The 11,322-nt window shown below is 41.1% G+C and overlaps 1 pseudogene; it reads left to right on the top strand.

Moving 5' to 3' along the window:
• Positions 1-2,912: 2,912 nt before the first annotated feature.
• LOC114695523 lies at positions 2,913-11,059 on the top strand (annotated as a pseudogene).
• Positions 11,060-11,322: the final 263 nt, after the last annotated feature.

The following is an 11,322-nucleotide window of genomic DNA, read 5'->3' as shown; positions in this document are numbered from 1 at the left end:
GTGTGTGTTCATCAAAATAGTTGTTACACAAATTTATTTCAGAACAGGACAGAGTAATCTGAAAAGGCAGCACACATACCTCTCGCTTCAACCCATCTGTGCATTGAATATGATCCATGATTACCAGTGTCCTTTCAGCATCCTCCTGTACTGTCTATATCCCAAAGAATCACCTTTCCAGGATGAATTTTATGTATTATAATCTTAGGATATTTTGTACATGAATTTTGTATATCTCATCTAATGAGCTCACTGACAACTCTCTTCTCTGTATTTCCTATACTTCATTGCATATTTAACTTTAATCTCATTGTTTTAGCTCCAGTTTTCTTTTTTTCTTTTTTATTTGTTCTTTTTTATTGTTGTTAAGAGATTTTTCTATTCATTTTACATACCAACCACAGATTCCCCTGTCCTCCCTCCTCCCGCCCCCAGCCTTCCTCCCCAACCCACCCCCATTCCCACCTCTGTGGTGGTATTGTGTTCTCCGAAATATTATGCATGCTAATGAACTTATCTGGGGTCAGAGAACAGAACAGCCACAATATTAAACATAGAGGTTAGTCGGTGGTAGCACACACTTTAATCCTAGCATTCCAGAGGCAGAAATACCGATCTTGTGTTCAAGGATACAGCCAAGCATGGTGAGAACTCAGGGGCTGCCTTTAATCCCAGAAAGTGAGCCTTTAATCACAGGAAGTGAAGGCAGAAAGCAGGAAGGTATATAAGGCGTAAGACCAGAAAGTAGAAGCTTTTAGCTGGTTAAGCATTCAGGCTTTCGAGAAGCAGTTCAGCTGAGATTCATTCTGGATGAGGACTCAGAGGCTTACAGTCTGAGGAAACAGGATCAGCTGAGGAATTGGCGAGGTGAGGAAGCTGTGGCTTGTTCTGCTTCTCTGATCTTCCAGCATTCACCCCAATAACTGGCCTCATGTTTGATTTTATTAATAAAACTTTTAAGATTCCTGCTACACACCTCCTCCAAGGCAAGGTCTCCTATGGGGAGTCAGCAGAGCCTGGTACATTCAGTTAAGGCAGGTCCAAGCCCCTCCTCCCTGCACCAAGGCTGTGCAAAGTGTCTCACCATAGGCACTAGGCTCCAAAAAGCCAGCTCATGATCCTACTGCCTGGGGGGCCCCTTAAACAGTTCAAGCTAAACAACAGGAGTCTCTTGACTTGCACTTTTATAGTTAATCTGAGCCTCTGTGTTGAAAAAAATAGAGAAAATAAAAACAACATCTCCATGGTATTAATCTAACAGAATTCAAAAACCATATTTGTCTGACTCCAAAATCTATGGCCATTTTACCACATGGTTAGAATGAAACAATGAAATACGTTGAGCACAAATGCAATTTCCATGAATTTGAGCACCATTTTACCACTTGCTGTTTCCAGAGAAATATGCTGGTTGGTTTCCAAGAATATTTATTTCGTGCCATTATGAATAACATCTAGAAAACGCTGAAGAATGAAGTCAACATGTTATCAAGTTTAGATGAATTATGAGGAATTTGGGCTTACCTGTGGTAAACTTTTGTTTGTTCAAAATCAGTATATAAATGAATAGCATCTACTCTGTCTTAATGAATTGCTTTGTTGATATTATCGACAGTTCATAGTCTGCCTACTTAATTACTGTGTCTTTAAAAGAATCAATCTCCTTTATCTTGCCAGGGCAAAAGCAACATGATAAAAAACAGTCAAAGGTTTCTGCAAACCTCCCAACTCTTGCTTGTTAGAGTTTGGCAGTAGAAAGCACTGCATATTCAACCCTGGGTTAGAACCTTAGAAGTCTAGTCAGAACACAAGGGATGAGCCAACATCCCTTCTAAGAGCATATTCCTGTGACTTTAGGCCAGCGTTTTCACCCTTATAAGGTGAAAAGATACTCATCACTCCCGTGTGTACCATATTGCTGGCTGTACACATTACTATAGAATCTTCATAACATGGAGATTTTCTGTTAACTCCAATTGACAAACCAAAGGCTGAAAGCCCTGACCAAATTCTGGTATAAAGGCAGGTCGACTCCAATTCAAGTCCGTATATGACTCCCTTGCCCTTGACTTCTGGGGTGTGCCACAAAATAGAGATATTCCACATTGGAAAGGAAATGGTGTCAAAATTCTCAATGCCCAGTCTGGAGGCAGAACCCATAGCTAACATCTAGGTAGGAGGATCTGGATTCCACTAAATAGCGAAACACAACCAAATGTCCCCAGACTTGAATTAAGGAGCGGGATTCAGGGTAGGCTCCAGTTTCTGGGCAGAAGCTGGAATAGCAAACCAAGGAATTGAAAGATGAGGGGGAGGAACCAAGTATAAATAAACACAATGGGACTAAAGAATGCATGTCAGATCCATGAGTGTGCTGGGCTCATCTCAAGAACACAGTCATCAGTGATTCAATGGAGCAGTGAGCCTCACTTAATACAACAAAGCAAAGAAGACTGATGCAGGTGCTTCTGGGTGGTGCTGTATATGAGGGCCTCGGTGAAGCTAAAGGGTACAGGGGAGTTTCTTGTTTCAGTCCAACAAAAATGATCAAGCACATGACAGACTTCTTCTATTCATTAACATCGGGAGTGCATCCCATGCATGTACTAGTTACTTTATCAAATTGAGACTTCTGATTCACCAGATGAATTTTAATAATGATTTTTCCCCTTTTGCTTGTCTCTCCAGATTTCTACCTTTTTCCACCGCTATAGCTCTAGCCCAAGACTTTGTAAATGATAGGCACTTCCTCTGCCCTGAGTTACACCCCAGCCTCAAATTTGCACCTCTCTGCGACCGATTCATTTTCCTGAGGTACATTCGTCTTGAAACTTAGTTGCAAGTTTTATGAGTTTTTCTTTAAAAGAAGGTAGGGGGTGGGAAGGAAGAAATTCCAGACAGGGAATAAGGACATGAACAAAATCTGCTTGGAGAAAGAGGAGCCGCTCAAGTGGATGGAATATAAAGTGGTAGGGATTGAGGCGAGGGTAAGCATAGCAAAGTTGGGGAAACTTCCAGGTGAGGGACCTGGGGGTAGGTGGGATTCTGTATTATGCATTATCTCACACTCATTTGACCATTAGGTCACATTGATGAACTTATATGAGATGAAGTGTGGGAGCCCATTTTCAGGTTTCCTAGTGGCTTTACCCAGCAGGTCTGCATAGAGAGGATGACTGGACCACGGGCCTGAGTGCAGGTGTCTGAGATGGTCTGCACTTGGCTGTGCTGGGGGGAGGTCTTTGGCTCCACCCCTTGGCATGTCTATAAATACCCTAGGGCGGAGACAGTCAGGGCCCGATGATTAGGATCCAGGCCCTTTCGAGGCTATCCTGTATTTTCTATCTTTATCTCCCCCCTCAATATCCTTCTATCTAATATTCCCTGCTGCTCCTACTCAAGAGCACTCTGAAAAAATGTGGGGATGGTGGGTAGCCCCTCCACAATGTAGGAGAGGAGTTCCTTACCTTTAAAGTCTATGTGATTGTCAGAAAGAATGTGCTTTCAAATCCAATCAGTTCTACCCAAAATCACTTCCATAGGTATGATTTTGAGGACAAAAATCTAGAAGGGTTCTGTATTTATCAGAGTTCTCTAAAGGAACAGAACTGATAAGAGTTTATTTGCTTGTTTATTTATTGGCTTATGTCAAAATAGCAATTCTTCACCTGACAGGCTGGGAATCCCGTACTTTCTCATGGCCTTGAGGCTGGGTGTCTCAGTGGTCAGAGTAGCCTGACAATGGCTATCTCACACTGAAGATGCTGAGAACCTGATAGTTGCTCACTCCGTGTGGTGAGTGTTTCAGGAGTCCCAACCAGTGCTGAAGAGCTGGAGGGTTACTGGAGAGCTGCTGGTCCTCAGTTAACAAGGGAAGCCTGCAAATGCTCACTCCAACATCAACTATAGCAGCAGGAGCAGCATAATAAATTAACTTGGCAGAGAAAGGGAAGGCCAAGAGTAAAAAGAGGGACTAATATTCTTTCTGCCATGCCCCCTCCTTTTTTTTAAATCAGGGCTGCTACCATAACATACCACCTACATTTGGGCAGTAGGTCTTTTCACATCAGTTAAGACAATCAGGACAGTTGCTCGGTTGAGGCTCTCTGTTCAGCTGACTCTAACTTGTGGTCCGATGACATTAAGACCAACCAACCATCACAGATTCCCATCTTCTCTCCAGTCAGAACTTCATTCACAGCTCAACTTCTCCATTCTCTTTGATGTGAATTTTCAGAAAATCAGGCGTAACCAATATTCAAACAGAAGCAAAAAAAAAAAAAAAAAAAAAAAAAAAAAAAAAAAAAAAAAAAAAAAACCTTCCCCAAGTTCAAATATTTTCACAATATCCTTCACTCAAGTTGGCCACGCTCTGAACTTCGCCACTCACAGACCTGTGAACCTTCTCTTTGGGGGCTTTCAGCTGCTAATGCATATGGGTTGGCTTTACATGGAGGTTTGGCTCAGGAACAAGGAAGACCTAAGCCAGACAGCTCAGCTTGTGGGACAGACAAGAGGTGCTGTCGGCCCCAAACAGGAGTATTTTTTTTTTCTACAAATAAACTATTCAGGCTACTAGAGGTCTTTGGGCCCACTAGAAAAATATACTGGGTATATATGACATGCTATTTCAGCCACAAAAAAAAAAAAAGACAACTAAATAGAGACAACTTTCTCTAAGGAGGTTGGAGAGATGGCTCTGTGGTTAAAAGCTCTGGCTTGCCTTTCACAGAATCTGGGTTCATTTCCCAGCACCCAGAGTGTGGCTCACAACTAGTTAACCCCAGTCCTAGGGGATCGGGTGCCCTCTTCTGGCCTCCTTGGGCACTGCATACATGTGGAGCAGACACTCATGCAAACAAAACACCCATAATATAAAATACTTATTTTAAAATTCAAAGAAAGAAAATGAATTGATTCTAAGACAATAGCAAGGTGTCATTTTATATAACGTAATGCAATGCATGTATATGAGAATCCTGTGTTGTAGTGATGATAGTACTATGTGAATTATTACTCTCAGGGAATCAGAAATACTTAATACAATTAACTTTCAAAGAACTATAAATTAATTGATATCTAAGTTGCTGTTATTTTACCATAATTTGAAGGAATCTGATCTAAGAATACTTAAATTTCACCACAACTTTTTTTTAAACTCCAGTGCATATTGGAGTTTCCAAAATTTTAGCAGAACTGGGTTAAAAAAGATACTTCCATGTTATTATTCTTGTTAATTTTCAAGGATCTTGGGATGTTTTATAATTTCGCATAGATAAATATTCAGATCTCCCCTAGAATGAAAGGCAGCCTTGATCCTGGAAGTGAGCGGGCTCTGGCTGTAAGTCAAGGGGCTGTGATCTAGTCCCGTCTCCTTCCTCTGTGACCTTGAACTAGTCAATTTACTGCCTCTCTCCGACCAAGAATTTCCTCACCTGTAAAATACAAGAATTGAACTAGATGATCTCTCAGATTCTTTACTCTCAAATTTTATGGCCAAGTCTACTTTTTGACAGCTAAAAAAGATGGGGCTAATTTCAATGCATATTGTCTGTCTGCATATCTAGCATATAACTGATTGCAGATGCCTAGGAGCTAAAATGAAGGGTCAGAAAGGTGCCATCTGCTTCTATTACCAATTACATTGTGAAGCTGCCTCAATTTTTTTAAACATTTAGTGAAAAACAGAAGTTGGCAGGAAATGTGTTATAAACAATATCACCCCCGCACATTCATTGAATAATTCATAGCCAGTGTTTGGTAAAGGCATAGTTTCTGAAATGACATTTTTTTCCCAAATACCTGAATGTTCCACATCAGTAACAAACGATTTAGTTAACATTACTTTGCTAATTACAGTGCTTAGAGATTGACGTCTCGGACCCAAATGTATTGTATTCTTATCAATTTCTTCTGAATTAATTTCTTCTATATTAGATAGGAACAAAATATTTATCACAGTTGACTGTTCACATAATCACATTTTTTCCAGCTTTACTGAAGTATAATTAACAGATAAAATTATATACATTTGAGGTATACAATATGATGTTCTGTTTTATGTACATATTGTGGGATGATCACTATTGACCTGCTCAACACATCCATCTACCTGTACATTATCACTGGGATCTGCGCGGTAAGCAAACTTAAGCACTGCTGTCTCAGCAAATTTCAACTACATTACATAGTCATTGTGTTATTCATTAAAAAATATGCAAAACTTATTCATTTCAAACTCCATATGCCTTAATCAACACCCTCCCATTCCTCTCACGCTCTCCTATCACTTAGTGACCACCACTACCCTCTCTGCTTTTCTGAATTCAACCTAGAGCTCACAGGTCACTGAGATCATACATTCCCATGAGAGTTTGTGCTTGGTTTCTGTTGTTGTCGTCCTCTATTTAATATATGATTTACAGTATTCTTTGACACTTTATCTTAAGAAGTTAAAGGACACACTCATAGCTAAACAAAACATATAGCTACCTAGAAGTTCCCATTGCATCTTTCACACCCACATACGTATACATGCTCTTCTTCACCCTTTTCTCCTCCCTTTCTCTTTCTTCTGCCAAGTTCTTAAAAATCCATTCATTTTCATTTCCCATCTGTGGTAGTCTGAAAGAAAATGGCCCCCAAAGGGAGTAGCACTATTAGGAGGTGTGGCTTTGTTGGTGTAGGTGTGGCCTTGTTGGAGGAAGTGTGTCACTGTGGAGGTGGGCGCTGGGGTCTCATATATGCTCAAGATACCTCCCAGTGTCTCAGACAACTTCCTGTTGCCCATGAGTCAAGATGTAAGAACTCTCAGTTCCTTCTGTAGCACCAAGTCTGTCTGCATGCTGCTTTGATTCCCACCATGATGGCCTGAACCTCTGAACTGTAAGCTAGCCCCAATTAAATGTTATCTTTAAAAGAGTTGCTGTGGTCATGGTGTCTCTTCACATCAATAGAAACCCTACTGTGCTGTGGATATTGCTCTGTATAAATAAAATGCGGATTGGCCAGTAGCCAAGCAGGAATTACAGGCGGGACAAGCAGAAAAGAGAATTCTGGGAATAGGAAGGCTGAGTCAGGAGACACTGCCAGCCGCTGCCATGAGTACCAACATGTAAGATACTGGTAAGCCACGAGCTATGTGGCAAGGTATAGATTTATAGAAATGAGTTAATTTAAGATATAAGAACTAGATAACAAGAAGCCTGCCATGGCCATACAGTTTGTAAACATTATAAATCTCTGTGTGTGTATCGGTTAGGTCTGAGAGGCTGCAGGACTGGCAAGTGAGAGAGATTTGTCCTGACCGTGGGCCAGGCAGGACCAGGAAAACTCTAGCTACACTACTGTCCTATGCCTAATAACAAGAAACCACCTTATCAATAAGGAATGGATTACCAGAGGTAGAAAGCCCCAAATCCACTAAATCTCTAATCTGTCTTGATGTATTATTTAACTAGTTGTAATGTCAGGTTCTCTGGAAAGTGAATCTGAGCTTACATGTGTACATGTAAGTGAGAGGTGAGTGTAGATGTGAGCTATGATATTAGAAAGGAAAACACTAGTGGAGAGAAACCAGTGTTGAGGAAGTGGGCCTGGGCCAGAGCAAAATGCCATAGTGATCCTTACTACCGTTGGTGTTAATCAAATTTTAAAACAAGTTATTACTGGATCTTTGTAGGATTCCAAGAATTAATGTAGGAAATATATTCAGTATGTCAGCCACTATTAAGTTTCTCAAAGAGCCTATCTGTGCTTATAAATTTTTAGTATAAAACTAATACAAATTTATTTTAAACACTTCAAAGTGGAATATTTGTGACTAAAATGATGAAAACCATTCTGTTTGTTTAACGCAAAAGAACTACTTTTCAGCTTGCAGTACACAAAAAAAGTGTACACTGCAAAGTCAAACAAAATCCTACATATCTTTCTGCCAATACCTTTTATGTCCTTAACCTATCAAGATATTATTGAGTCATTCTTAAATGATGGCTCTAAGGATCACATCTCCATTATCTCTATAAACTCCAAACTCTCCACTGACTCCTTTTCAAGAAGCAATATGCATGTAATATATTCAATTACAAAGCTGTTCGTGCATCCTTTTATACCTTCCTTTCTTCCTTCTTTGCTTAGGTAGGACCTCACTGTATATCCCAGCATGGCCTTGAACTCGTGATCATCCTATTTCAGTATGCAGAGTGCTAGGATTGCTAGGCATGTGCAACCACACCCTGCAGCTACTGCCCTGCTTTTCCCTGGTCTGAATCTATATTTTGTATTTTAGCTGGTATCCACAGAATGTGGAACATCTGATAATATATGATTTAAAAACTCTTCCAGTGATCTAAGTCTTGGTATTATGATGACAAAACCAAATAACTGATCCATCTCAATATGATAGTTTTTCGTCCAGGTGTTTAGATTTCCTGTAGGTCCAACTGGAGTGCTGGAACTACAATACAATATGAGCATTCCAAAATTCAGTTTGACAAACTTCTCAGCAAAATATCATAATTATCAAAATATCATAATTACCCCTTGATTCAACCACAGTGTCAATGAAAAGGGCATTAAGGGCGTCTTAAAGGGTGCTATACTCAAGAAATGGGTAAACAACAGAGTACAAAACGGAAGAGCCAACCACTAAACAGTACCAGTACATCATACACACAGTTGCCAAACTTCCATAGGTGGACTCAAGTCATAGTCTGATAGGACAGTGATCATTTAACCACTTTTCCCATCCTAGGTGTGAGTCATTTATTAACTTCATTATACTGTCATTAGAATGAACTTGTCCATTAGGAAAATAGGATTAAAGATGGCAAAATGCTAGCGTCTATCCACAAGCAATGGAGCTGTACAGTGTCATTCAGTTCTCTGAGCTCGGCCTTGAGACCCAGATCTTTCATTTCCTGGGACTTTCAGAAATTTAGTAGCCTATTCCCTAAACTGCTCAACGCCAAGGTCCTCCTGAGCCATAAACCTTCATCTCCATAAGTCTCTCTCAGAACTTCTTGGGTGGAGCTCAGGAGAGGCTCCAGGGCTAGGCAGCCTTCACCTCATAAAATCAAGATTTAAGGCCGGTAACATTTGCTGCCTTACTGTTCCTTCTGACTTGAACTATCCTGGCATCTAATTTTATATCACCAAGTATTTTCTACTTTTAATGTCTTTCTAGTACTGTCATTTTCTTCTTAGTGTTTTAGACACCAACTTCACTATGAATTATAAACTCATTACACTCTATGAGTTTGGTTCCTCCTTTCCTGTCTCCAACAAGAAAAGTCCTAGAACCGTCAACAGGTGACCAAAAACTTGAAAAACAGCGCAGATTCAATGTGAATTAAAGAAAAGACATAAGCAGAGAAAACCCAGTATACTGAAGGTGTCTATAGTATATTGGTTTGCTGGCGATCGATACATGTTCTGAGACAGGATCATACTCTTTGAATTCCTAATATTCTTGCCTCTATTTCCCAAATGCTAGGAGTGCACACATGAGCCACTTCTAAACACATTCATTGCATTATCTTTCGTCTTCCTGGGTGCTGGAGATTGCGCCCAGACAAAGTGCTCTGCCGCCCAACCTGCATGCAGCCCGGACAGTGCACCCCAACCCTGCACCACCTGCCTCCATTCTCTCCTGGCTCATTTTCTGCCCAAGTGTAATCTAGCCACAGAACCTTTCCTGATTCCCCCCTCCCCCCAGTCTCTCCCCAGGTTTGCTTGGTGTCGCTCCTCTGCCATCTAAACTCCCTGAATCTCTTTCTCTGTAATCGCTCGTACCAAATTGTGTTAAAAGTCTATTTTTCAGCCCTTCCCTCCTCTCAAAGACGCAAACTTTGAACTATCTATACTCTTGTCACCCATACGCAACACCCGTACATAATAGCTGCTCAAGAAAACATTTTGAGTCATGGCCGCCTTGAGAGTCTAGTGAGTGTGCACCCGTGGTCGGGGAAGGTGCCCAGTCCGCACGTGGAGGCCCCACGAAGTAAAGTTGCATCTCGGCTGTGGAGGCGACAGCTTCTCCGGTCCCTCGGCCATGGCGGCTTCCAGGAAGTGGTATGGCCCAGAAAACCTGGGCATTGGCCAACAACATGCAGGAAGCGCTGAGTATCGATGAAATCTTCAAATACGACAAAAACAACAGCAAGAAATCCTGGCGGCGAAACCCTGGACTAAGGATCGCCATTACTTTAAATACTGCAAAATCTCAGCGTTGGCTCTCCTGAAAATGGTGATGCATGCCAGACCAGGAGGCCACCTGGAAGTGATGGGCTTGATGCTCGGGAAAGTGGATGGAGAGACCATGATCATCATGGACAGCTTTGCTTTGCCTGTAGAGGGCACTGAAACCTGAGTAAACGCTCAGGCTGCTGCATATGAGTATATGGCTGCATACATAGAAAATGCCAAACAGGTTGGCCGCCTTGAAAATGCAATTGGCTGGTATCATAGCCACCCTGGGTATGGTTGCTGGCTCTCTGGGATTGACGTTAGTACACAGATGCTTAACCAGCAGTTCCAGGAACCATTTGTAGCAGTAGTGATTGACCCAACCAGAACAATATCTGCAGGAAAAGTGAATCTTGGCGCCTTTAGGACACATCCAAAGGGCTACAAGCCTCCTGATGGAGGTCCTTCTGAGTACCAGACAATCCCACTTAATAAAATAGAAGACTCTGGCGTGCACTGCAAACAATATTATGCCTTAGAAGTCTCATATTTCAAATCCTCTTTGGATCGTAAACTACTTGAGCTTTTGTGGAATAAATACGGGGTGAATACCCTGAGTTCCTCTAGCTTGCTTACTAATGCAGACTATACCACTGGCCAGGTATTTGATTTGTCTGAAAAATTAGAGCAGTCAGAAGCCCAGCTGGGGCGAGGGAGTTTCATGTTGGGTTTAGAAACCCATGACCGAAAGTCAGAAGACAAACTTGCCAAAGCTACTCGAGACAGCTGTAAAGCTACCATAGAAGCCATCCACGGATTGATGTCTCAGGTTATTAAGGACAAACCATTCAATCAAATTAACGTCACTTAGTTACCACTGAGGACTTTTTCCTGAAAGCTGACATGTGGAAGAAACAGTAGCTCCAATAACACTTTTAAACCAGTTACCAAAACTCAGACTAGAAGACTAAGGTGCTGTGCGTGTCTTGAGTATTAGCACTGTAATAAAACTCTAACATGAAAAAAAAAGAAAAAACATTTTGAATAATTGAGTCCCAATGAGACATTCAGCATTATTCTGGAAAATCTGTAAATATTTACATGCTATAATTTAATATTATAAATGTTTTTTTA

Source organism: Peromyscus leucopus, chromosome 22 (assembly GCF_004664715.2).
Source record: "Peromyscus leucopus breed LL Stock chromosome 22, UCI_PerLeu_2.1, whole genome shotgun sequence".
Classification (NCBI taxonomy): Eukaryota; Metazoa; Chordata; class Mammalia; order Rodentia; family Cricetidae; genus Peromyscus; species Peromyscus leucopus.
Note: the sequence above shows the minus strand (reverse complement) of the source record. Positions and strands in the feature narration are given on the sequence as shown.